General features: G+C 37.3%; 1 long non-coding RNA gene across 1 annotated transcript; it reads right to left on the reverse strand.

Annotated features, from left to right (window-relative positions):
• Window positions 1–2,895: 2,895 nt before the first annotated feature.
• On the reverse strand, window positions 2,896–5,419 carry LOC127118984 (uncharacterized). The gene is made up of 4 exons (XR_007802514.1): window positions 4,810–5,419; window positions 4,413–4,689; window positions 3,837–3,952; window positions 2,896–3,309 (listed from the first exon to the last, which is right to left on the reverse strand). It is a non-coding gene; the product is annotated as an uncharacterized LOC127118984 (long non-coding RNA).
• Between the last annotated feature and the right edge of the window lie 2,923 nt (window positions 5,420–8,342).

The following is an 8,342-nucleotide window of genomic DNA, read 5'->3' on the forward strand; positions in this document are numbered from 1 at the left end:
ATCAAAGTCAACACTCCTGAAAATGAACTATTCAGAATAGTTTTGACAAAATACTATGAACCAAAGGATAAAAGTATTTTGTCAAACAAGTCAACTCTAAAGTATCAAGTCAATATTTCGGAACTGAAACCATCCAGATAGGCTATGATAAAAGCTCTGACTTCAAGTTTATGAAAGTCTCAGAACCTAGTTCTCCAAAGACTCTTAAGTCTCACCAAAGTTCTATAGGCTAACTTAGATCTCTACTCAAGGTTCAATCCACTTGCATGAGAAGACTCTTAGTAGAAGATTTGTATCTAAATGTCAATGCTATTTGGTGTGACAGAAGTACAAAATAAAATATACTTTTTGTATAAAGTAATGTACTTAGTATCAAATAAACTTCTCACGTCCAATCATCCTCACAAACTCTTTGGTGCTAGCGGAACTCTAATGTTGCATATGAAGTGACCTTCATACAATAAATACTTTGAGGACAATTCCTATTCTACCCTCCAATAGATCTATTTATCTTCTATATATTTAGAGGAAGAAGAATATGGAAAGTGTGTTGTATGTGTGTGTGTGTGTGTGTGTGTGTGTGTGTGTGTGTGTGTGTGTGTGTGTGTGTGTGTGTGTGTGTGTGAGTGTGTCTGAGTTTTCCCCTACGCCGAAGCTACAACACCATCATAACATCGAAGAAAGAATAACTTAGGGATTTAATTATATATCATTTTAAGTGTATTAAGTTGATCTTCATTTTGTGTTATCAGCTTATTTGAGAAGCAATCTTTGTAAGCACAACATTACATTCTTAACCTTGGTTAAATCCTTGAGTGACTAATGTTATTATAAATACTTAAGAAGTCTTAGATAGTTTGTCTTTGAGTTGATTTCCTTGATAGACTATGGTATAGTCAAAATTTCTCAAGAAGACATTGACGATTAGTCTTTGTGATTGTAATCAGGTTGAATATACGATTAAGTCCTTTTTGAAGGAGAAACCACTCAGGTTGGTGGACTAGATGTAGCTTTATTAATAGAGAACTAGAATAAAAATACTTGTTGATCGGAAAAATAGCAAGTGTACTACTTTTCATTTTGTAGTAATAAGGGGAAATTCCCCGAATGTCGATCTCAAGGACTACAAGTTAATGTTGAGTTTAAATCATCGTTCAATTAAACAAAAACTATTATTGGGCATTTTAGTTTCAGATTAATAAAAATATAGGCAAAAGAAATTAATATTGTAAAAATAAGGGTTTGCAAGGGAAGAGGAACAATGTCAGGGAAGGTGTATAATTTGTCCCTGTAACAACTCTGAGCCACCATTGCATCAACAATTATCAACTACTACCAGTTCTCAAGGGTATTTTCTCCCAAGTCCTTGGTGACAAAACCTTTAATCATTCAACCCTAATTTCTATGTCCATAGTAAATTATCGGTGAAATTAAGCCTTATTCTACCAAGAATGCTCTTATTCATACAGGGTATCCCTAGTCCTAGGTGATATCTACTGCAGATTAATCTTATGAAAACCTTACCAATGGAGGTACAACCTAATTGATAACCATACAAAAATCTCGATTGGTCCGAAAGAGAAAGCATTAAACACATCAAAAGATTACCGTAAAAATAATATTATCAATGCAATCTGTAGTACCCCAAAATTTTTCCCCCATTTTGCTTTTTCATCTAACCCGTAACCTGAGATCCATCTAACCTCATTTGTGTCTCATGCATATTCATAATCATTTATACCTCACAGATTCAAAGTTTCTAACAAAGCGGGCTTGGATTGGAGATTTCGGTATTGGAGTTGTTAATCCTTGTGGTTTGTTTTGAAGGGTTGGAAACCCTAAATTGATTCACGACATTAACAGATTGTTGGATTTGAGACCTTTGGTCATTGCTTGGCACTTGGATCTTTGACCTAGCTAAACCCTAATACATGGTTTATTTGCGTTCATATTCTACTGCATCTCATTTGTCCCAAGTCACTATCATCCATTCACAAATTAATTTGATTCTAGTTGGATCATAGTACCATTTTGAACATACATTTTAATCAGGGAAGTCCATTTCATCATCCTTTGCATCAGTCAACATTTGGTCAATTGTTGACTTTTTCGTCAACTGTTGACTTTTTCGTCAACTGTTGACTTTTTAGTCAACCAGTTGACCAAAGTCAACTTGCCAATACTTGATCATTGCATAACTGTCCATAATCATTTCATCATTAATTCAAGTTAATTTGGAAATTTAAATTGATTTTGGAAATGCAAGTTACTCTTGGAAATTCAAGTTGATTTAGAAATTCAAGTTAATTTGGAAATTCAAGATTTAATTTTGAAGTTGGAACTAGGAATTCAAATTGATCTTCAGAATTGTTTTCTTTTGGGCCATGAAGGTTGTCCTAGAGTGAGCCCATTTTTGGTCTTTCATCTCCATTCCGAACCAAAAAAAAAAAACTCATTTGCAAGCCCAACCCAATTGTCCAAATCCAATTAGTATCCGGTTATCCATGAACCATATTAAGCCAAACCCATTCCATTACTTTCATTAACAAATAATCCATTAATTAAAATCCAGTTAATAATAATCCATTGTATATTAACCCATAACAATACAAGTCATGAACCATTATATTCATTAAACCTTGTCCAACCATACACCATAAAACATACATTCAAAGTTTATTCACAAAGAAACACCATTATTCAAAACCAAACTTTCAATTATGACCATCTCAATTGCACACTTCATTCTACTACTAACAAACCGACTCTACACATCGTCATAAACCAAGTCATGCATTCATATCCAATATTCATCTCCAATCTCATGTCCATTCTAATTCCAATCATGAAAACTACAAAAATTCCAAGTCTAATTCATTTCAAAATATCCAAAGCTAACACCAAAATAAAATCTCCATTTCATTTGTAGAAGCCATGATATTCATTACATACATATCACATGCTAATGGTGCATACAACTACACCTGGAATGAGACTTGGGTTTACATCGAATACATTAGAATTCACTACATAGTGTGTCCTAAATAAGAGTTTAGGAGTGTTCATTTGTATCCGTTGGGTTTACGGTAATCAAATCCACATGAATTAGTTGGGGAGAGCAAATCCGGACATGGTAAACAGGTTCTGGATATGGCATGCAGTATCGCGAGCTAATGACCATTGCAGATCTGCCAGTTTAGTTGACGGTAGCAGTCCGCCAGTTTAGTTAACGACACAACTACATCATCCGAATCCAACATCTAGAGCTTCAATTCTATCATCCACCCGCAAGGATATCCGTGCTTGTACCTATGAACAAATCCGTAGGACATGGTTAAATCAATTGCAAACGGAGAAACAAGTCACAACACAAATGCATATCACTAACTACCACCAGCTTCACATTAGTTTGCTAACAGTTTAACTAAACATCTTCACTAATCAAAATTAAAACCAAATGACTCACTTGTTTCCATCAAATAACCAATTATGTTAATCAACTAATTTCACCCTATTATTAACAGACTTTACTAACTAACTGATTTCTTTCCACTACAAAATCCATCGGCTGGCATGTAGGCAATCGGGTGCATTAACTATAACAAGATACAACCGAGTACCAAAATCTAACAGAAAAAAAACCTACGCTAACGACTAACACTTCCATCATTTTAGAATAGCTCAATCTAACTTTCTTTTTTAACTAAAACTAAAGGTACTACCAACTGGTAACCAAGTTGAATTCATAAAGAGGCATTTAACTTTTTTCTTTCTAACACAAATCATAGGCAAGAATTCACTGATATCCAAACCCCATTTGATGCAACTTAACTCACCAAGGCACGTTCGCAGCCAACACTTGATCCCTAGTGCACTATCAAAGTCTTCACGCCACGTATAAGGTCGCAGCAGCAAGGTGATGGCTCTTGTTTCAACTTCACAACATGGAAACCTGCAGCAATAACCACAATCCGATTAACTTAAACCAGCTAACATTTCACTAACATAACTAACTGCTATTCAATTACTAACGCATCCGAAAAACAGTTAAACCAATTTCAATACCAAACCAATTTCATTCAGTTTCCATTTATTATACCATTAAAGCATCGCATAAAAATTTAGAACCATGTCACTTTCAATACCACACGATCATTTACATATCCATCTAAACGCCATCAAAGTCATTCACATGTAAATTCATTAACCTGCAGCCAAAGGCCACGTTCCAATTAACCAACAAGCTAATAAGAGTAATAACTAACATCTATAACAGAATTTCTATCTAACTTCTAACCTCCAACTGTCTAACCATTTTACAACTGTTTTCTAACTAACCTCAACAACTTCCTAACAGACTGAGAGAGCCTCCTAACAAAAATAAGGAAAAGCTATAAAAAGGGTGAACTCACTGTAATTAGAAAAAGCTCTTCACTGCATAATCACCCTTCAATCCTCTTCACTCTTCATCCAATCTTCTCATTCTTCACCTTTCTTCTTTTCGTTTATTCACTATTCTTCCACTTGGTTTCTTCACCATTCTTGCACGCAGTGCTTCACGATCCTTCCACCGAGGTTCACATTCAGGAGTGCAGTTTCACAGTTGTGAATCATTCAGCATTATCGACCACTTTCGCTTCAGAGAAGTTCGCGTAGCTCAACCACAAGCGTCCCGACCCAATCAGTAGCCTGCAATCCAAATCGGAATTTCAAGACGGGGTCGATGATGAAGCCGACGACAATGCCGAATATTTCGCAGAAGCAAATTGAAGAAATAGTGAAGAGAGGAAGAAGTTAAGGGATCAATACCATTATCTGCCATTTCGTCAAATTAGGTGAGCTTGGTTTCTCGTTTCAATACAATCATTCGTGATTTCGCGTAGACGCCATGGCGATTTGCTTCCTCTTCAATCTCGATAGCTGTTACAATTAAGAGGTATACCGAGAAATCCTAGAGAATTAACGGACGAATTGACGGCGAGAGAAGGCACCAAAACCGTTGTGCGCGGCGTCGCCGAGTACCGCTCCCATTCATTCCGTGTTCTGGGATGTCACCTTTGTTCGACGCGCTACCTTTGATTGTTCCCCGCTGAAGTTCGATGATGAATCAAGTGATGAACTCAGGATTGTATTGTGGTTCAGCTTCGATTCCACGGTCCAGTTGAACGTCGTGTGTGGATCGAAACGTGTTGGAAAGATTGCAACCGTGTCGTCTTTTTTTGTTCCCACGACGGCTGAAGGTGGCGACGGACTTGGGATTACATCGCGCAATTTGATTTGGGGGGCGAGAGACCTTGTATTGTTCAGTGAAGGCGAATGCTGACCATTGCTGAGTTTGCTATGGGCGTCCCTGTGCATATTGACTTGGAAGCCAGATTGGGCCTAGGCCCAAACGATTTAGTCCTTCTTCGCACCACCACTCTGCAGCACAACACCTCCGGGTCTAGTCCGTTTTGGCCTATTTTTGGAGAGATTATGGGCCTAAGACCCATTGACTGAACCATTTAATCTCTTTGGTTGTGCACACCCCAAATCCAGGCATGCACCCCTCTTTCTTTGCTATTTTTTATTCTTGACCTTTATTTTGTTAATCATGTTTAGAGGTTAATTAGGATAATCCAATAAGAATTAGATTGATTAGGCTTTAATTCTTGGTTAGTATTTGGTGGATTAGAACTTTAGCTTAATTAGGTCTAATTAGGATTAATTAACATTGTTAGAATTTTAGGATTAATATAGATTTTAGAATTTTAATTAGGATTAATTCATATTTTAGAATTTTAATTAGATTTTAATTAGGATTAATTCACATTTTAGAATTCTCATTAGAGTTTAATTAGGATTTTAATTAGGGATGGGATTAAATTCTAATTAGGCTTGACTAAATTTGGAATTACATGACAATTTTCCCTTTTAGGTTAGAATCAACTTTAGGTCATGAATAAAATTTGACATATTTTGAAAATGACCATTTTGCCCTTATGGGCCTTATTTTGTTATTTTTGTGTTAGAATAACATGATCCCATTAGGATTAGAATTTTACATAGAATTTAATCATTTCCTTATACTTTTAGGACTTAACATAGAATTTTAATCAACATTTTATCAATCCATGACCCCTTAGGATAATTTCTAACAATTACTAACTTTGTTAGATCCAATCCTAGTTCCCAAAAAATCCAAAACGAAACCCATAGTTAAATCGATCAAAAGCAATTTCGATTGATTAAATCCTTTGAACTTGTATAATCCCACAGTCTAAGTTGAGTGACCAAAAGACCTTTGGTCACTCAATAAGGCTTTTCTTCCAAGCTGTGGAGCTCAAGGCCTCAACACAAGATCTTCAATCAAGGCATCCTCAGTCACACCAAGCAGCGGATTATACAAGATAAATCAAAGGTAAACACTAGGTAAACACGATTCAATGTGTACGAAATGAGCCTTAAGTAATAAGGAATGATGAGATGGAGTCTCTCCTATCCTTGTCTGGAGCGAATTTGCGTATTGGGCGTATGCCCCAAATATTCAAAGCGTTCTCCCTTATTCATAGACTTTAGTGCAATACAAATTGATTAAACTACCAAGTCTTCTTCATACAAGTTCAACATCAACACAAAGATCAACAATGAAGATTCTTCACCAGCAACTTATCAGTTAAGAGAAGTATCATGCGCTACGAGCCTTAAGTAATATGGAACGATGAGACGAACTCTCTCCCATCCTCGTCTAGAGAGACTTTGCGTATGGGGCGTATGCCCCAAATATTTCAAAGCGTTCGCCCTTATTCATAAGCTTTAGTGTGATTCCTATCAATCTACTATCAAGTCTCTTATCATTTCATCCTCTTACTTCATTCTTCTCTTTCCACTTGAAAGTTAAGATGAGAATTACAAGCCACGAGCCTTAAGTGATAAAGAAGGAATGAGACTGGAGCTTTCCTACACTCATTCTGGATATCTTTGGGTGTGAGACGTTTAGCTCGTTGCTTATCGTATCCACCTTTACCCATAAACTTTAGTGTGATTCTTATCCAGTAACTATCAAGTTTATCCATTCTTCATTCTATTCAATTCTCAATCATTCCATTTCTAATCATTCAATTCTCAATCATTCCACCACTTGATACACGAAACAGAAGGCTGTTGCAAGCTTTCCGCCACTTCATACCATTTCTAATCATTCAATTTCTAATCATTCAATTTCTGAAGAAATACACGAAACAGAAGGCTGTTGTAAGCTTTCCGCCACTTCTTCCTCAAGAACAATGTATACTTCCACATCATAGGCCTGCTCAAAGCCACCAGAAATTGAAGCAGAAGCAAATCAACAAAGAAAACAAAGATCAAGAAGGGAGACGTCCTCACTATGATCCTATTCCTGTGAGTTACGCACATCTGCTACCTATATTGGTTAAGGCTGGGGAAATTGTGCCTAAACAGACCAAACCTACTAAGTTTCCCTGCAGCCATAAGCATGACCCTCACGCCACGTGTGGATACCATACTGGATACGTAGGGCACTCTACAGAAATTTGTCATGTTCTTAAAGCTAGAGTTCAAGAACTTATCGATCAGAAGCTGTTGAGAGTTACACCTGTGATTGCTGAAGTGCCTATTGAGAAAAGGTTCAAATACAAAGGTCCTCAAATTCATGTACAGGTTCCTCCACCTGATGTTCAACCTGCCATGCAGTATCCGCATCAAGGGTACCATCTTGGAACATTGCTGGCCTATTCTATGGCATCGTCTACTGTTGTTGCACCTCAGTATGCCTATGCTGGGGCACCCTATACCCCACTTAGAGCTCATTATGGTCAGACTTCACATCAAACAATCAATCCTGGTTTGGGGCACTCTGTTCAAATGTTCAATCTAATGGTTATTCCTCTGACTTATGCTCTGGTGCAAGTACTTTGGATGCCTATTCCACGCTACGCCTATCCACATGGTGTTACATCCCAGTATCGGCAACCTCCTCAGGTCCAAGCTCTGAAAAGTCAACAAACTGCGCAACGTAACCATCAAGGACAGAGACATACCAGACAGTTTGACAGAAAGCATCCTCAACGTGATCAGATCCCTATTTACATATGCTCAGTTGCTACCTCATCTTGTCCAGTAAGGGGAAATTGTGCCAAAAGAAATACCATCATCTCTTTATCCTTATGGGCCAAAGTACAATCCTAACGCTTCTTGTGCGTTTCACATCGGCTATAGAGGACATTCAACCGAAGATTGTGGGTTGTTCAAGTCAAGAGTACAAGAGCTTATCAACCAGAAGGTTTTGTCATTCTCTGAGGTAGGACCCAATGTTATAACCAACCCGTTTCCAAACCACTATG

The sequence above is a fragment of the Lathyrus oleraceus genome, chromosome 2, assembly GCF_024323335.1.
Source record: "Lathyrus oleraceus cultivar Zhongwan6 chromosome 2, CAAS_Psat_ZW6_1.0, whole genome shotgun sequence".
Taxonomy (NCBI): Eukaryota; Viridiplantae; Streptophyta; class Magnoliopsida; order Fabales; family Fabaceae; genus Lathyrus; species Lathyrus oleraceus.